We start from the raw sequence: 18,526 nt of genomic DNA, 5'->3' as shown, positions 1-18,526 counted from the left end.
TAGATTGTCTTTCTGACCAACTACAATATCTCAGACTTTAACCGACGTATCGAAAGTGTCCATAAAGGCAGCAGCTGGAATGCTAGCATGCGTTTGTTTTGATTTGTGTAAGCCGTGTTGTTACCAAATATTTACGGAAATTTGAATATTATTAATCGTACGTTATATTAATTTATGGCCTTAAGAAGGTTCTATATTCTGTTTCATTGTCGTAAGGAGCTATTCGTTCTCAAAGACCTTATTTACTCCAACAATATCGGTGGTGATTAGGTTAATGTTGATTCTCGCGTTCTCCTCTGAAAGTATTTTCTCTATTTTCAGTTACCTATGCAATATGTTTATAGTTTAATGTGCTGTGTGCCTGGATGTAAGTAAGAGCTTCAGTGTTCCCGTTTCCAAAAGACCTAGTATTAAGGCAAAATTGGGTTAAGAGCATTTGTAAGGAAAACTTCGAACCGAATCATAGACTAATAATGTTGTGTGCATTAATAATTTTATCATTCTTGAAATCAAATGTATTGTTAGGGAAGACATTTTGTACCCATAGAAGGTGGTGATCTAATTCGAGTGCAGCGCAAAATTCCGAAATTAAAACTAATGATGCCTGTCCTAGCATTTGCCCTATTACCCAACATACCTTACTACACAGAAAATTAAATCCGTCCCAGAAAGATCCGGAAAATCACGACCAAGATTTATGATTTAAAGACTAAATTAATCTTAAATGGTGGTGTAAGAATTATGTAATTAATTTTCAACGTTTTACAATGACCATGCGTAAACTAAACCTAACCCCATTTCCCGTGAGTGAACATGAGGATTATGTTCTTTTTTATACAAAATACAATTATACCATCAATTCTGGTGAGCTATAAGGTGACGAGTACTTTAGATTGTCAAGTGTATCATACAAATATCGCTTGTACCAACTAAACAACACAGGTGGATTTTGGAGGGTTGAAATTTGTTGGAGAAATTTGTATGCGTGTATTACATAATAGGCTGTGGTTAATGGTGGTGTTACATAGTATTTCATGTAAGGTTAATAATGTTCCTTTTTGACATCTATATACCATATTTGCTGAATGGAGATTCATATGTGGAATATTTTATACTGTGTCTGTTTCAACCTGACGTTGACACAATAATTCTCCCTTCGTTATTTTCCCCTCTGAAATTTCATTTAGACTTACAATACGCGATAACGCTACATTTGGTGTTTAATTATTCATATTTTGAGTTAGTGAGTCGAATTTCATGACGTTCGACTTGTGACATTTACTTTAGGCGACTCGGAATACACATGTATAACATGTCCTTCAACCTCTCTTATCGCACACCGATGTCCGCCATTTTTTTTTTACGGTCAGATGTAATTTAAGTTGGTCTTGGCCTTGTCATAGATATGGCTTCAGTACAGCTCGTTGCCTGTAAGCGTCCGCAAAGGGTACAGTTTGATCCCTTGCTGGTGTAGCCGGTATGACTCCCCTAGTGTTGTGTCAGACAGGCTTCCCCTCTAGAGGTATTGCCACAGATATTTCATTGGGGTGACTTCTCTCTCCTGAAGGTCGGCATTTGTGCTTTTTGAGCGAAGACTTATACCTAAAAGACGTGCCACATACAATGCAGAAGTATGACTTTTCACCTGTATGCGTCCGTATATGTTCAGTAAGACCGCCTTTATGGTTGCAGGCTTTGCCGCAGACGCTGCACGAGTATCGCTTTTCTCCTGTATGAGTCCGAACGTGATCGGTTAGATGACCCTTTAGTCTGAATGCCTTGCCACATATATTACATTTGTTTAGCTTAATGTCTATATGTGTTCTAGCGTGCTCTTCAAGACTGGCTACCCGGCTGAAGGACTTTGCACACATATTACACTGGTGGGGTTTTCTTACTGCGTGAATTTGCAAGTGTCTGATTAGATTGGCTTTCAGGCTAAAGGCCTTGCCACAAACACTGCAGCAGTTTAGCTTTTCGTCGGTATGCGTTAACATGTGTTTGGACAGGCTAGCCTTCTCTGTAAAGGAAGTGCTACAGATGCTGCAACAGTATGGCTTTACACCTGTATGCCTACGTATGTGGTTGGTCAAATGCCATGTACTGCTTAACGTTTTCTGGCATACTGAGCACTGAAATCTCTTGTCACCAGTATGCAACCGCATATGCACACTTAGCGTGCTCCTCCTTGTAAAGCATTTCTGGCAAATTTCACACTCGTGGCCCGCCAGATTCACGTGGATCATGACGTGTTCAGACAGACTGCTTCCGCTACTGAACAGCTTTCCGCAATGACTGCAGATAAAGGGATGAGCCCCTTTGTCCCTCTTGAAATGTCCGCCATCCGGAGGAGGATGATCTTCATTGTCAACCTCGGGGCTCGATCTACAGTGACAAATTAAAATCACCTGACCAATAGTTCAAGAGTAAAATCCAAGACAAATCTCACTACAACGAATTGCTACTGAACACTTCACTCACTGATATCACTTGCAGAGAGCACTTACCAATGACCGTCACATTCCTGAGACTGAACATCATCCGAGATCAAATTCACTGTAGTCTTAAGTTGCAAAAGCTCTCACTGGTTACGAGGATGTGTTCTGTCTTTTCTCTCGAATGGTTAACGTCACGATATCACGCGCAATAATCTTCCGATAATTTCGGACTGTAAGCACTCACAGAGTAGCTCATTTAAGGGGACCCGGAATGCCCTATCCCACAATGCTAAAATATCAAAGCTTGATGCATCTGTTTTCAAAGACATCCCATGGCAGACGTATGCAATTTTTATGTTTAACATATTTACCTTGACTAGGTATTGAAGCGTATATAATTGAAATTGTGCCTCCCGTTTATTAAATATATATTTTTCAAGTGCCAGAAATATACATTTTGCAGAACACAGCGTTCATTAAGGTGAATATACGTTAGAAGCAAGGCTTTTGAGGCCTTCGGTATACATTGAACACTTCAACAAACAAATTGAGAACGTTTGAGGTTCCTACACGTCGTAGAAGCTGAGAAAGGTATGTTATGTAATATAGAAAAGTAAATTTATGAGAAAACAGCGTCCAAAGTTAGAATGACAATATAAGCCTGCCCCACAACCTGGGTAATCTTCTTCCCCTTCAAACTGGTCCAGAGATTTCCTTTTGGCAGCTTTATGCACTTTTCTGGCTTCTTTGGATAATTCCTTGAAATTTCGGTTTGCAATTCGGTGCCTTTTCTCGTCACATCGTAGCATGGTATCATCAGTTCGATTCCGACACCCAATCCCAAGTTTTTCAAATTCTTACATCTTGTTACATTCCGTCACTAAATGTTGCTAGTGCATCAAATAATCCGAAGTGTAGGGTATAAATATCCGCAAACATTGTCTTGGGAGTCCGACTCCAGATGATATTGTTTACACTCTCATTTGGATTTTGTGTCCGGCCATGCAGACATTTTTCAGCAGATTGGGGTTTGGAAAGTCCATGAACACCGGCTTTATTATTTCCATCACTGCAAGTGAGGATAGTAAAACTTTTTCCTAGTTATCAAGCTACTATTATACCTGCACCAGCATTCAGGCCCTACCAGCCACAACATTTGATTGGGCTCCTCATTTCAGGAGGGTGTATGAAAATAAGAGTCCAAACCGCTCTTTTCGTAGCTTCCAAAAACCGGAGTATCGAAACACGTGTGCGAGCAGAGGAGTGATTTTCATTTATTATACTGTGATTGAGGTTATATTTGGGCGCTCCACTGAGTGATTTGAGCCTAGAAGACGCTAGTTGTTGGTAGGAAGTATTCACTGTAGTGTTTGTTAAAATAAGAAAGTGTCTTTGGTTGAAATAATAGACATAATTAGATCTATCTATTAAGCGCCGCCATATTAACTATAGGAAATTCCTCGCTACGGAATAACAGCGCAGAACGTATATCAAAGAATACACAAGACACTACTCGGAATGGACAATGATTTTTATGAGATACGTAAGAAAGTTAACAACAACAGCAGCACTTAAATTCAGTACGAAAATTGTGAAAGATGGCAATACTTCGAATGCAGTGGGCTCACACGGGGTGAGTTTGATATTGTAAAAGGAAAGAACTGCAAACACACATGGTTGTGCTCTGACTATAAACCCAAAAGCTGATACTGAAGCATAGATGTTGAATAAAGTAAAAATGCAAATGGAAACGTTCATGGAAGAAATGAAAGTAAGCATGGAAACTATACTCAAAGAAGAAATAAAATCGTCCATTAATGAAGAGCTGGAACAAGACCTACAAAAACCAAGTGTTATAAAACCATGAGCTCCTAATCCTCAATCAAAGTAAGGAAAAGAACCGTTATCGAATGACTAAGAAGAAATACGAAACAATACAGAGGATGGCTCTTTGGTGATAGAAAAAATTCCAAGTCCCTAAAACCAAACAGAAAGAGATCCCCAATGGGACAAAAAAGACTTCGACAGAAGTGGTAAGAAAGAGAAAATCCAGGGAAAACACACGAATGACTGGAACAAGAGATTGTGCGAAACCACGGCACCCTTCCTCCATAGGAACCTCAACGGCAGCAGTTGGACCTCGCCTCACTAGGCAACGCGGGTGAAAGCATGTTGACTGCCCGTCCTCTGTATGATTTCCATGGCAGCACAATTAAAACAAGATGGCTGAGACAGGATATAGTAAACAAATATATCGAGTGCGTTTCCACATAATGTTATCTATGGACGGTATTGTAGGAAAAACAAAGTAAGGTCCCGTGCACAATAAAAGTGTAGTTCTATATTACGTTGTGCTTACTGCAGCTGGCAAATCAATAAGTGTAGTGATTCCCACATTTGTTGATCCCGACGTGATGACACGGTCCACGGCGCCCTACATCCACTATATACTGGCCCACATCGAGTGTTAGATCGAATTGATAGGACATTGACAGTGCAGAAAAGAAGCAAGCCAGCTCGCGACGGCATTGATAGGATAAAACCTGCTTTCCTCCGGCTGATAACAAAGCCTTACCTGGACAAAATACCACTCAGGATCATCGTACCAGCCCAGAGAACACTCTCCGCAATGACACAGCCGCAGCATCACCGGCAGCTAAAAGTGCTCCACTATGCTACGTCTTGGCACATAGAACTCGCTCCGGCCAAAGATTTAGGTTCTCGGACTATTTTCAGCCGTGACTACCTCGACTCCGTGGGGGGCTGGTGTGGTGAAACACGTCATCCCTCCACCACAGGAACTTAGAGGGCAGCAGTTGGACCTCCCCACACTAGGCAACGCCGGTGAAAGCATGTTGACTGCCCGTCTTTTTTATGATTACTATGGCAGCATAATTAAAACAAGATGGCTGACACTCAGGGTATAGTAAACAAATACATCGAGTGCAGTATTGTAGGAAGAACAATGTACAGTTCTGTGCGGAATAAAAGAGCAGTTTTTTATGTTGAGCTTACTGTAGCTGGCAAATCAATAAGTGTAGTGATCCCCATAAAATAATTAAAATATGAGTATCAGGTCAAATGATAAGATAGCATGATTCTATGTTGCACGCCGCCATCAAACTGTAGATAAAGACAACCTAAGTAAATGCATGGATGATAATGGCATAAAAGGGAAAATGGAATGCGATGAATTGAATCTAATGGGAACCTACAAGGCGGCGTTTAAAGTAGGAATCCCTTTTGATTTAAAAGATCTAGCAGAACAGGCGGAATTTTAGCTGCACGGAGTCATAATAAGGCAATCTATCTTTCGGAGACATGGGAAGCAGGAGACACGACTTTATTAACAATACAACGAATAACGTCCTGAAAACAATATATATACTTATATCCGGAATATATAGCAGAGAACGTAATTGATATTATCAACATAGGACTGCGAAGAGCACATAAGCATGAACTGGTCATAATTGCGGGTGACATTAACTGCAGGATTGATGTTCGTAACCGGAAGACAGAATCTGCCATGGGATTCCGCGAAGAAGAAGGGTTAACTCTGATTAACAATCAATCCGAGAAAACATATACATGTCACAATGGTAGTAGCACCATCGATTTAGTCTTTTCAAATGTGAAGAACGTACAGAAGGTGGAACACAATAATGAGAAAAGTAGCAAGGAAACACATGCCCGTAATCACTAATTTCATTCTGCAACAGGAAACCCAGAAAAGAACCTCGACCATGTGCGTCTCAAGAAAACTGAATGAGGAGATGTTAAAACACACCTCTGAACAAATTAAGGGAGTAATGCAACAAACATATAATGGTCAGATAGACAACGCTGGTACAGAACTAGAACACACCACTATCAGTGCTACAGAAAAGATACGACCTTGCCGAAGAAAGGCAAAAGCATGGCTTAAAGAATCATGTTATAGAGCAAGGTGATCAGCCCTCCAAAAGCTTCATTTTGCCATGACCTCTATATCCAAAGAAGACTTGAAGGAGTATTCTAAAGAAGGAATAGGATACAAAGATCCCATAAGAAAAACAAAATTAAATTATTATGAAGAAACAGCAGAAATTATGGAATAGGCAGAGAAGGACCCTTGCATAGCCCTCAAGAAAAAGAAGCCGATGTTTCCAAGGGACATCCATATGGAAACTTGGACTCAACACATTAGCAAAGTGTTGACAACCAAGGCCACTCAAGGAAACATTAGATACAGAAGGTCGGATTCCAATTGAACCTTTTACTATACAAGAAGTACAGGCAGTAATTTTAATTCTGAAAGACAAGAAGGCATGTGAACCCGATAATACATTCAATGAACACTTGAAAAATGCAGCTCCAATGCCGATAAATATCTGGACAGACCTGTTCGACGAATGCTTGTCACAGGGCAGGATTCCTGAGCGGTGGAGAACTTCGAGGAACAAGACGTTATATAAAGGGAAGTGATCCAAAATCATTTATAGATTATAGCATTAGAGTGCGCCATCTTTAAAATTCTTACAAAAATGCTCACGGAGAGGTTAACATCCTTAGTCGACAAGCACATCCCAGAGGAACAATTCGGCTTTAGAAAGAACCATTCAACATTACAAGAAGCGCAATACCTTCAAAATGACATCCAAGAAGCACTCAGATACACAAAAGAGAAACATCATACTATGAAGTAGATTACACGAAAGCGTTCGACACAATTCACCGTAGAAAACTGATAGCCAAACTTGAGAGCTTTATAGGAAAAACGAATCCTATATATAGATTAATCAGAGATATTATGACAAAAATAGTGTTCAGATTGACGATACGGCTTCATTATCCGACCCTATCGTTCAGACAACTGGATTACTTCAAGGAGATCCCTTAAGTCCATTTTTGTTCAATATAGCAACATATGATGTAATACAGGCAACGAAAACACATGAAGTGACATCTATCTATATGCAGATGACATGGTTATTGCATCCCGATCACAGAAATCCTTACATCACATGAAGCATTGGACCGACTAGTAGTATGGGCTCGTTCTAACGGGCTAAGTTTGAAACTGTGATTATGACATTTAAAAAAGGGGGCAAACAAGCAGCAACGGACTCAATCTTCATGGAAGGTAAACCACTAACTATTGTGAAGGGATTCAAATACTTAGGTATAACACTGCAACAACAAGGCTTCATATAGACGGCCCATATCAGAGACAAAGTAGCAGCTGCGGTAATCGCAATGAATGATATAAAAAATGTGACAAAACTTTCTTTGGCAACAGCAATGAAACTTTTTAAAGCTAAAATAATTCCCATCCTCACATATGGAATCTGTAATGTCTGGGAATACCTAACAAAGAGCATCTTAAGGACTTGGAGAAAGTTATGTCGATGTTCCCAAAGCGTGCACTATGTCTGTCGAGTTTTTCGCCTTCGAGTATTGCCTATGAATTGAGCAGAGAACCCATGCAGCTGGAAGACCTACGTTTACAGCTACCATTACCATCCACACCAGCGTACGAAAGCATCATTGTCGAACATCAAAAGAAAAAAGCAGAAATATGGGAAGATTTTTACATTACAGACGCTATGACAAGGAAGGATTGCAAAGGAACCAACTACACTTTGAGACATCCAGTGACCAGATTCGCAGTTCACGGCTTTCAGTTCAAGATACGTCAACTCCCGTTTTCATGATCCAAATGAAAATTGTGTTTACTGTGTGGAAAACTATGTGGGAGATATCACACGTTGGAATGTAAGAAATGCTCTGTCACTGTTCAAGTTTTGCACCAGTGAAGACTAATAATTCACTGTGTAATTATAGACATTGGCATTCGCTTCAATAAAGTTATTATTATTATAACTGCCTTCAGTCGTGATCCCATCTTATTCTGCACTTGGCCCAGGCATTCCATCTTATTTATATTTACGATATCTCCACACCCTTTGAGAGAATTTACATCATTATGTGGCTTGCTATCGCCATCTCCTAAATAATTTATGCATCGAACATTACGCCATTAGACGGAACGACGAAAACTTTTTCTCGCTCCTTCAGTCTCCATCGCCCAACTTAACCCCTCATAGTTGGCAGCACAATCTTCTTTATGTGCATCCTTCATTCTCACAGGACATGTACAGTACGTGGATATTACGTACACATCTCTTACTTTTCCAGTGCCAATACTAGTGGCCGTTAATGCTCCATCAAGAGAGGTGTGTCTCTTTCGCCACGTACCATCGAAGGCTACACTGAGGTCACGAGGTTCATCACAGTCATTTGCCACTACTGATTCTTCAACTGCATCTTTCATACATTGTAATACAACACCTTCTACAGCTGAACATATTACACAGCTATAGTCTTGAAATTTTGCAGGTGAAAATGGTACATTTAAAACTCCACACAGCATCTCAGCAGCTGATCTTCCTTTCCCATTGCAGCGAAGGCCATATATTAGTCTAGTATTCAGACTGTCCAAGTTTCTTGGTTCAACTCTCACATTCACATTTACAGCTGGTGATTTATAAAATTTCTCTGAATTCTTTTGCAATATTTACAAACCATTTCCAGCTCCACTATACAATTATTCCTAGCCACTGCTACTGCACTGTTTACACTACACATGTTCACTTAGGATAGCAGAAAGAATTGCCCTTATAAGGCTTCTGTGAAGCACTTTTAGCTCTAGACCTATCTGCATCATTAGCACTGGGTATGTTAGTGAGGTTAGAAAACTCTGGTTCTTCAACCTGGAACTGTAACGCTGGTTTTACCGCAACTTCGCTTACGCTACTGGTCATTTCAGATTTTTCTTCTGCCAACGCACGTGCTCCTTGAAATCTCATTTCTCACCTCTAGGCATACTGAGCTTCAAAAATAATGTTAGAAAACTATGCAGGCCACACAATGAACATCATGGATGACAATTAATATTGAATTTTCACGACCGCATTGTAATCGAAACTGACTTTCAACCTATTAGGTCGTGTTACGTACATTTAGTACGTGTTGAAGAGATGTTCAGTACAGAACAAAAATGGCCAACCAGACACCAGTGGGATCCGAACCCACAACCTCCCGATTTCTCGTCGGTTGCTCTACCAATTGAGCTATGGTGGCCTAGGCCATCTTTGCTCTGTTGGAAAGGATCTAAGCTACAGGTCTGGCACTACTACCATCACAGTGTAGAGTGCGTTTAAGTTGCCCGTTGAGGGCCAAGTCAATGAATATTGAATTTTCACGACCGCATTGTAATTGAAACTGACTTTCAACCTATTAGTTCGTGTTACGTACATTATTAGAGCACCCGGTGTTTTCCAAATTCGTACGTTCCTGATCGCCAGATGTTTCATTCCAGACTTGTGTCAATGTCATACACCTGAACATGTCATATGTTACGTAGACATGTTATGTGGCCCTCTTAGACTGATTCTGATGGTTAAGTCAGCTTCCGCTTCGAACGCTAGCGCTGTGCCACGTCCGGGGAGCCATCTGGTGACGAACGAACATACCATTTCCACTTCTATTATAAAGTCTAATTTCAAACATTCATGTGTAAGTAGCTTTACTCATGGAGAGTGGAGATTTTCTTCTGATGAGGCAGAGCACAGTTCTCTGCAAAACGTAAAGAATTTCATCTTATTTTCTTGACATGGCATAATCCCAAAAGCCTATACAGTATCATGTCTATAGTATTTCACTTTCATCATTCCATCCCAGAATATATTCTGTACAGTATCCTCTTGGCATATGCCCTTCAACTGTTGATGTAACTGCACCAATGATGTGTTGGTAGTTCTTATGTGACAGGTATCCAGTGATTACGCTGATCAAGTTACACAGAAAACTCAGTCCAGTCATCTTTCTGGATGTTCCATCAGACGTGTGATGTTGATCGGATGACAGGGGCCATAATGCCTACAGGTCTGTATTCGTTGTGAGGATAGGCATCTAAGTTTTTTCCAATGACATTCATGGGACAGCACTTTTATTGCAGCTAACAAAATGTAATTGAGGATTTGGATCCTTGACCCCTGCAGCAGAAATGAGAGTATCTTGACCTTTGGCATCAAGATCTACAAGAAGATTGTTCTCCTTAGCCCATCCTCCAAGCATGCTATCACTTGCATCATTTTCAGAGTACAGTGAAAATTTATGATAACTGTTGAAGTTGCCTATGTAAATTGCAGTGTGTGTGACATACTTAGGCCTGAATGTTTTGGGTAGCTTTGGAAACATTTGTGACAGTGAAGCCACAAAACATCATATGATAAAAGTATGTATAACTGCATCAGCAAGGCCTCATCTATGTTGCTCCAGACATACTTAGCATCTCCATACACCTGCTGGTATGTTGCTCCAAGTGTGATACACCAGGGAATTTAACCTGTACTTCATAACTTTTCTTGACTGGAAGCATGCATTTTCTGAATTATGACAATATCAATGTTAAGCAAGAATTTTGATAGGTAGTCACATTTTGCCTTTTTAACATTACATTAAGTTGAGTTGAAGGAGTGTAATGATTGGTCCATATTTCTCATTAGTGAGCTCTCAGAAGAACTGAGTTTACTACTTTGATATGTCATTGTGTGCACTTGCCAGGAAATGCTATGGACAGTCTGGCTGCCTGTACCATTGTTGATCTTTCTGCGCCATCCACTGATAGGCATTGCCTAGTTCATCTGCAAAGTTGCCCAACATGAAGTTATCCGAGATTTGCTACCAAGTGACACACAACAGTCATAAAAACACCTTTATTGGCCCTTACTCTGACTGTGGCAATAGACAACAAAACATCATCATATTGCTGAAATGTTCAAATGAGTCTCCAGTATGGCTGCTGTCTTATTCTGTGTGGAGGGATTGGTTGAAAATCCTGCTGTTTTCTAGTGAGCACCTCTTTTTCTTCTACATCTACTAACTAAATGCAGCAACTCACAGTCATGTTTTTTATAATAGTACATTTGAAAGAGAATGAGGACCATTACATCACTCATATGATCAAAAAGTAGAAGTAAATTCCTGATGCCCACTCATTACAATATCACGTTCATATGATAGGATTTAGTAAATGTTGCTTTGTGGAACAACACAAGCTCAAGACTCTGATGACTGCTCTCTTAAAATGTAACTGAATCTTGTAAACAGGGTCATGATTCACCCAAACTATTATCCCCCCTTCTGCTTATGGAAACATGTACTGATTATGTCCATTATAAGAAAAAGAACATTTCCATGTAACTGAGTTTTAACCTCAAACACTTGTCTACCACTGAGATTACTGAATAGCTTTTTATTCAGTAACTTCACATTCTTTGATAATTCTGATTTGACTATATGTACTGAAAATAACAAACTTGCAAATCAAAAATTAATCTGTGATTATAGTAATGACTGCAGATAAGGTCCCGTTCAATCATTAAGTTGCCTTGTGTTGCAGGCAATCAGCTGATGCAGTTGATCTTACATGCAACACAAGAGGTAATATTAACACTGGATGTCAGTCAATGAATTGTTATCAATTATCAAGAGAGAAATGCATCATGGATATGCACAAAATCAGCAACTGAGCCACTAAATTTTGGGAATGAAGCTGTAGTGTTTAGAGATTTTTAAAGTTACATTTTTACACTCAAAATACTGTCCTCTTAGAATAATAATTATCTTGATTTATGCTGTATATATGAGAGTAAAAGGATCCAGTCATTCATACCCTCACTCATACCCCTGTGAGCACAATAATTCACAACCACTCCAAAACTTGCGCGCATATATATTCGCCTGCATTCGACTGTCCTTGCACACAGCATTCTTGATTCTAATTTATACAGGTTATATATATGACATACAGTAGAGTCTCGCTCAACCGACCTTTGCTTAACCAACATTCCATGTTATCCGACACTGGTAGGCTTAATTTGAACTTTAGGTGGAGGCAATTCTGGGACACCCGGTGTGGAGGGTGCGGCAGTGGGACAAACACTGGCAGTCATGCGGTAAGACCAGGTTTTTCTCAAGGACAGGTGCAGCGAGTTTTCAGTCATTGTTCAGTGTAGTATTGGTTGGGTGCAGATGTTATAGTTTTCAAATCCTCCATGAGTATGGCGAGTAAAAGGAAGAAAGTGATTGTTTCTGTCGAAGACAAGTTGAGTGGGTTAAAGAGACTGGACCAAGGGGAAACTCTTCAAAAACAGGCTTTAGATTATGGTGTTGGACGTGTTACAGTGTGAGACTGGAAACATAAGAGGGAAGAAACTGAAAAGCGGCACTCTACCAGAGCAACAAGTGATGCACTGAAAATTAGAAAAACAATGAAAAACGTGAGTACGAAATAGTAACTGAAGCACTATTTCATTAGTTCACTAAAAACCAAGAAAAAGTCACGTCAATATCTGGCCCCATTCTGCAATAATGGCGGTGTATTTCCAGAACGAGTTTAATGAAGAGGACCCTAATTTTACTGCCAGTGCTGGGTAGCTTGATCAGTGGGAAAAATGGTACGGTATTTGGCACCTTAATATCTGTGGAGAAAAACTGTCAGGTAAATCCGATGAGGTTGTGAAATTTAAAAGGAAATTTTAAGAAATAATTTTGCTGAAGGATTAACCAGTGATCAGATTTTAAATTCTGATGAGACTGGACTGAATTTCAAGATGCTGGCATCAAAACTATCACAGCCCAAGCCGGTGTGGAGGGTGCGACAATGAGACAAGCACTGGCAGTCATGTGTTAAGACCAGGTTTTTCTCAAGGACAGGTGCAGCGAGTTTTCAGTCATTGTTCAAGCTAAGACGTCTGCACCTGGATACAAGCGTAGTAAGGAAAGTGTTACTGTTCTTGCCTGTAGTAACATTACTGGGAACTTAAAAGCAAAATTGCTTATGATTGGTAAAGCAAAGCAAAGATGAAAAAAGATTGTGTTTTATAGTGTTTACGTGTTCATTATACCGAATGAAGAAGCTTCTGCCAGTACAACCTATGTAACTGGCCTCACAATTATTGCATTATATTCGTCGTAATTTTTTTTTGTTAATGGATTGAGTATTATGCAGGATAGTGGCATTATTGGATGATATTTTAAAGGCTGTTCTTGAATTACATCCTTTATACATATTAGTAACGCGATGGATTTTGGCACTGTTAAACGTGAAAATCACAGAGTCTTTCTTTCATTTGTATTCTTTGATTTATTTTTATTTTGGCTGATGTTTTATTTTCTGGTTGGTTTTGTTGATCGAATCTCTGTATCCGTTTTGTTTAGCTATTTAATGGATTAAGTTTCGTTCTTTTTTAGGTCATTGTGAGATAAGGGTATGTTAAATTCTCTGCATATCATGCTATAGTACGCTGCTTTCTCATGGGCATTGGGATGAATGAAATCTTGTTTTATTGTGTTTGATATTTGTGTAGGTTTTCTGCATATATTATACATTAGGTAATCTTCAAGTCTGGTGACAGATATGTCTAAAACATTTAAGGTATGGTCTCTTTCGGTCTCCATTGTGAAATGTATGTTAGGGTCCAGTTTGTTAATCTGTTCTAGTATGTTATTTTCATCTGTGCATCTTCGATATAATACAATAAAAATATCGTGCACAAACCTACACAAAAACAAAATATTCTAAATTTTACTGATCTTTGAGTGTTCTAGATGTTCTATATAAATTTCAGCTAATATCCCTGAGGCCGGTAACCCCATAGGGAAGCCCGTATTTGGTAGATAGTATCGCAAAATCTGAAATAATTGTTATTGAGAGCAAATTCTAGCAGAATTCAAATAAGGACTACGTAATTTTCAATTTTAACAATGCCAGTATCCACCCCTTAAATAACATCTTTAAAGATGTAATTTAAGAATAGCTTTTAAAACATCATAATGCCACTCTCCTGCATATTACTAAATCCATTAACGAAAACAAGTACAACCACCCAGGAGTATACCGAATGAAATGCAATAATTGTGAGGCCAGTTACATAGGACGCACTGACAGAAGCTTCTACATTCAGTACAATGGACACGTAAATGCCATAAAACACAATACTTTTTCATCCAAAAGACAACACATAGAAGATTATAAACATAAATTTTCTAATACCGAAAATAATATGGAAATTCTAAGCACAAATTCTGAAGGCCCATTGCCCAATATATTCAAGGAATTTTACATCAATATGGATCAATATGCCAACTCAAATTTTAATCTTAACGAAATAACAGAAAAAGCCTATCCTTTTAATTGCTGCCATCCCTCCCTTTAAAAAAAAATTATTTTAAGGGAGTCAATAAACAGAAACAAGAACACACACAGGAGCTGCCCCTTAATACCCCATCCCCATCCCCAAGCCCTCTCCCTTGCTCCACCACCTTTCCCCTCCGATGCCACAATACCTAGCCCCCGTCGTACACGAAGCAGTGCATGGTGCACTCCTAAGAAGCAGTGACAGGCCAGAGACAGCCAGTAAGTAAATTGCAACATTTTTAAAACATATTCCATAGACATTCTCCAACAGAAAAACTCTTTTCCTCTACTGAGATAATCCAACACAGTCCATGAGATTGCAATTATGAAGAGGAGAACATTTTTCACCATCTCACTTCAAATAATGAGACAACCTGACCCTGAGCAAATTACAAGATTTTTAATTTATTTACCCCTTCAGAATACAGGATTCGCACCTGTTTAATTGTAGAAGTCAAAGTATGCTAAAAAAACTTCAAGAAATTTGATACCTCATTACTAAACTTTTAGAAAACATAGACTTCCTACTGAAGCAAGTTTTACAAAACAGAGTACCATTTAACTTAGAAAAAAGATGTTCCTAACACTTAAAATAAGAGTATCAACATTGCAATAGTGAAATCAAGTGAATAAGTGTGTGATTAACATCAAGATTCAGTTACGTTATGATGAACCTACGAACAAGTTTAGACTTTTAAATTTCTGTCCCAAGCACATTTTAACACTAAAACGCATCAATGTAACTTTGATTTAGTCATTTAAAATTAAAATAAGTAGGGTTTTCATATTATATGTTATTTTTATTAAGGTCAAGGTCTTTCAGCATCTGAAGATGAATCACACATAGCATCGAAACCGGTACTGCAGTATAAAATGTTTTTAGTACTTTATAATGACTTATAGTATTGATTACGTGGAAAGGCCAATCATTATACTTGTGATCACTGGAATTATAAATATGGGAAATGAAGTTAATAGATTATGATTATGCACAATATGCCTTACAGCTCATTACTTCTAAGTGCTTATTCCATTTTAGATTACCTGTATTATGAACATCGGGCAGCTGATGGAGTGAGAAGTCAGTAGTTCAATTCTATATATAGTAGGCTGGTTCTGGAGTGGTTTTCTAGCTCTGCTTAGTCTTACATATTTACATTTCATAACATTTATATCACACCACAGAGCTATACTACCCAGATCTGATTGAAATTTTACCAGATCATCATTATTTTTCATGGCTCTGTAAATGACTCTGTGATCAGCATACTAAGTCACAGTTGAATTTACACAGTCCAGTAAGTCGAGAGCATAAATCTAGTACAGTAGGGGCCCTATTACACTACCCTGAACTACTCCAGAACTAATTGTGGTTTGGTCTGATTTGGCTCCTCTGTGCACAACACGTTGCATTCGACCAACCAAAAATGCCTTCTGCCATGCCGGCAGTTTACCCTGTATCACGTATGTTTTCATGTATTTAAAAAATCGTATAACGAGAAACTTCTAATTACGCTCTCAGACTCAAAAGACTCTTACAGACACTTGAAGTGCGCCTGCGCTATGAGTTGAGTGTATTTTCTGTTTCTACATTGGTTGTTCCCCCTGCTGTTCCTTCCCCTTCCCTTCTCAATTGTAGTCTTGGTGGCTGGTTGTGTCCAGCGTTTGATCCTCATTATTTGTCGCTCTCTAGAGCATCTACTTGGGGGTTCCTCTCGAACCTGAGGCTTCCGGGATGCAAACCTCGGAGCGTAAGTCGTGAGTGAATGTTGCATGTGTATATTGAATGAAAGGTTAATGGTTGTGGCCGCGAATGGGTGTGTAATTGGATTAGAGTTGTGCTGTGCAGTGTGGATGTGCTGGATTCGTAGTCCTGGGGCCTATGGCCAGTTCAACGCCGTTTCTTTTATAGTATGTATTTTTCAAATGTCATATTCTAGAACTACTTGTGTTTCTGTTATATTACCTGTGGGTAAAAGATATTATGTTCTTGGTTGTATATACGAGGCCAATAGGAGTTTATTGGATTACTTCAAAAAGGTTCTTCCGTTATGGTTCTGTAAATATGTTGTTACCATTGAATAAAAGACGGATGAATTTACAGATGGAAAGCTCCCTAACCTCGGTCAACCTAGCTTCCTCTCAGGGCATGTTCCTGTTTCCTTAGGCCCTAATCCTAGCACCTTTTCATCTGAATGCCGTGGTTGTCAAGTTTCAACACAAATCTTTGATGTGACACCTGGTCAAGAGCTTTCCTCCAATCCAGAGCCACAGTCTACATGTGAGACACCTGTCTGCTCCAATAAGAAATGCCAGTCATCAACGACTTTTGATAAAAGTGCTGTGCAGGATTTTCCAGAAATGAAACCATGCTGATTTGAGTTCATCTATATTTTCCTAGTCTATATCTTTGAAAACTGGGACAATGTTGGCTTCTTTGGATTCCACAGGCACAGCCCCAGTATTCATGGAATTGATGAAAGCAGTGCAAGGAGAGGTTGCTGAGGCGGCTGCACAGTTATTCAGAATTCTTGCTGGCACTAGATCTGGCCCCCTTGTGGCATGTCATATTGTTTTCAAAAGGCTATCATCGACTTCACTTGTTTAGAAATACAGATTGGTTAGTGGGAAGAGAGGGGTAGTTGTCCTTGAATAAGGTGTGTTCTCTTCCTCAGTTTGGGCTGAGAAGTTGTTATTAAATATCCTGTTGAAGATGCCCGCAATTTCTTGTGGTGTAGAGACTGCCGTAGTGTTATGTTTAAATACATATGGAGCTCTGTTGCAACCTTTACTTCTGAGAAAAAACCACAGTTCCTTGGAGTTGGTGTTGAGACCATGAATATAAGAATCGTAGGAATCTCTGATAGATTGTTTAGCCTCATTTGTAGCCAGTCTGTTCTTCTCCCATTCACAGTTGGTTGGGTTTCATTCCCATTTTTGGTACAGGCAGTTCCTCCTTCGAATAACTTATGCTGTCCGCTTGGTGATCCATGGTGATTTATGTTTTCTGGTTATATTTACTATTGGTGAGGTTTGTCCTATGCATTACAAGAAAATCTTCTCGTAGTCTTAGCATGTCACCTTCATGTCTATACTGCTGGTGATTTTTGAGATGAGAACAGGGAGACAGTTTGATGATAAAGTGCACAGATTGTTTCAGTTTCTTCAGGAAAACTTAAAAGCTGTTCCAGTATGTGGTTTGAGAAATGGTTTCCTATGGGTCAGTGTTGTAGGAATTGCCTGAGGTCACAGAATCCAGGAATAATATTAAGGGATTGGACACATTGTGATATGTTACTTAGGAAATGATCAAGTGCTGAGTGTGTTGTTTGCATAATACGCATGGCTTGGAATATTAACTGAGAAAAGAATAAATCATAGAAAGTGGAAATAAATCTATTGCCGAGGATGTTATTTGGTATAGGGGCAGAATTTCTGGACAACACATTTTCCAGGTTGAAATCAGCGTCAATATAAATGGGATCATAATTTTGCTGTACATCTTGCACAGGCTTGGGAAAGAGGATTAGTTCATCATTCATATCCGGGGATGACTTAGGGGCATGATAAATTCATCCAATAAGGAATTTATGTTTGTTGCATGTTATTTCTACCCACAGTGCTTCAGCTGTTGTCTCCACGTAATGAACTCAATTTGGGTGACATCTTGGCTTGGCTGCAATTAGAACTCCCCCTGTAGGGCTGTGGGACTGGGCCTTATGGAACAATATCAGCTTATCAGGAAACATTTCCGAGTCATTAATTGTGTTGGACAACCACATCTCACTGACACATACGACAGTCAGGTCGAGGCATTCAAGTGATGCGTGGATATATTGTA

At 39.3% G+C, this 18,526-nt stretch overlaps 1 protein-coding gene and 1 non-coding gene across 2 annotated transcripts in view; both read right to left on the bottom strand.

Annotated features, from left to right (window-relative positions):
- The window catches only part of LOC136875079 (uncharacterized), a 191,798-nt gene that overhangs the window by 152,668 nt on the left and 20,604 nt on the right, over positions 1–18,526 (bottom strand). The gene's annotated exons all lie outside the window — the stretch shown is intronic.
- On the bottom strand, positions 9,491–9,564 carry TRNAS-AGA (transfer RNA serine (anticodon AGA)). The gene has a single exon. It is a non-coding gene; the product is annotated as a tRNA-Ser (tRNA).

The sequence above is a fragment of the Anabrus simplex genome, chromosome 5 (genome assembly GCF_040414725.1).
Source record: "Anabrus simplex isolate iqAnaSimp1 chromosome 5, ASM4041472v1, whole genome shotgun sequence".
Taxonomy (NCBI): Eukaryota; Metazoa; Arthropoda; class Insecta; order Orthoptera; family Tettigoniidae; genus Anabrus; species Anabrus simplex.
This window is presented reverse-complemented; position numbering and strand designations above follow the sequence as displayed.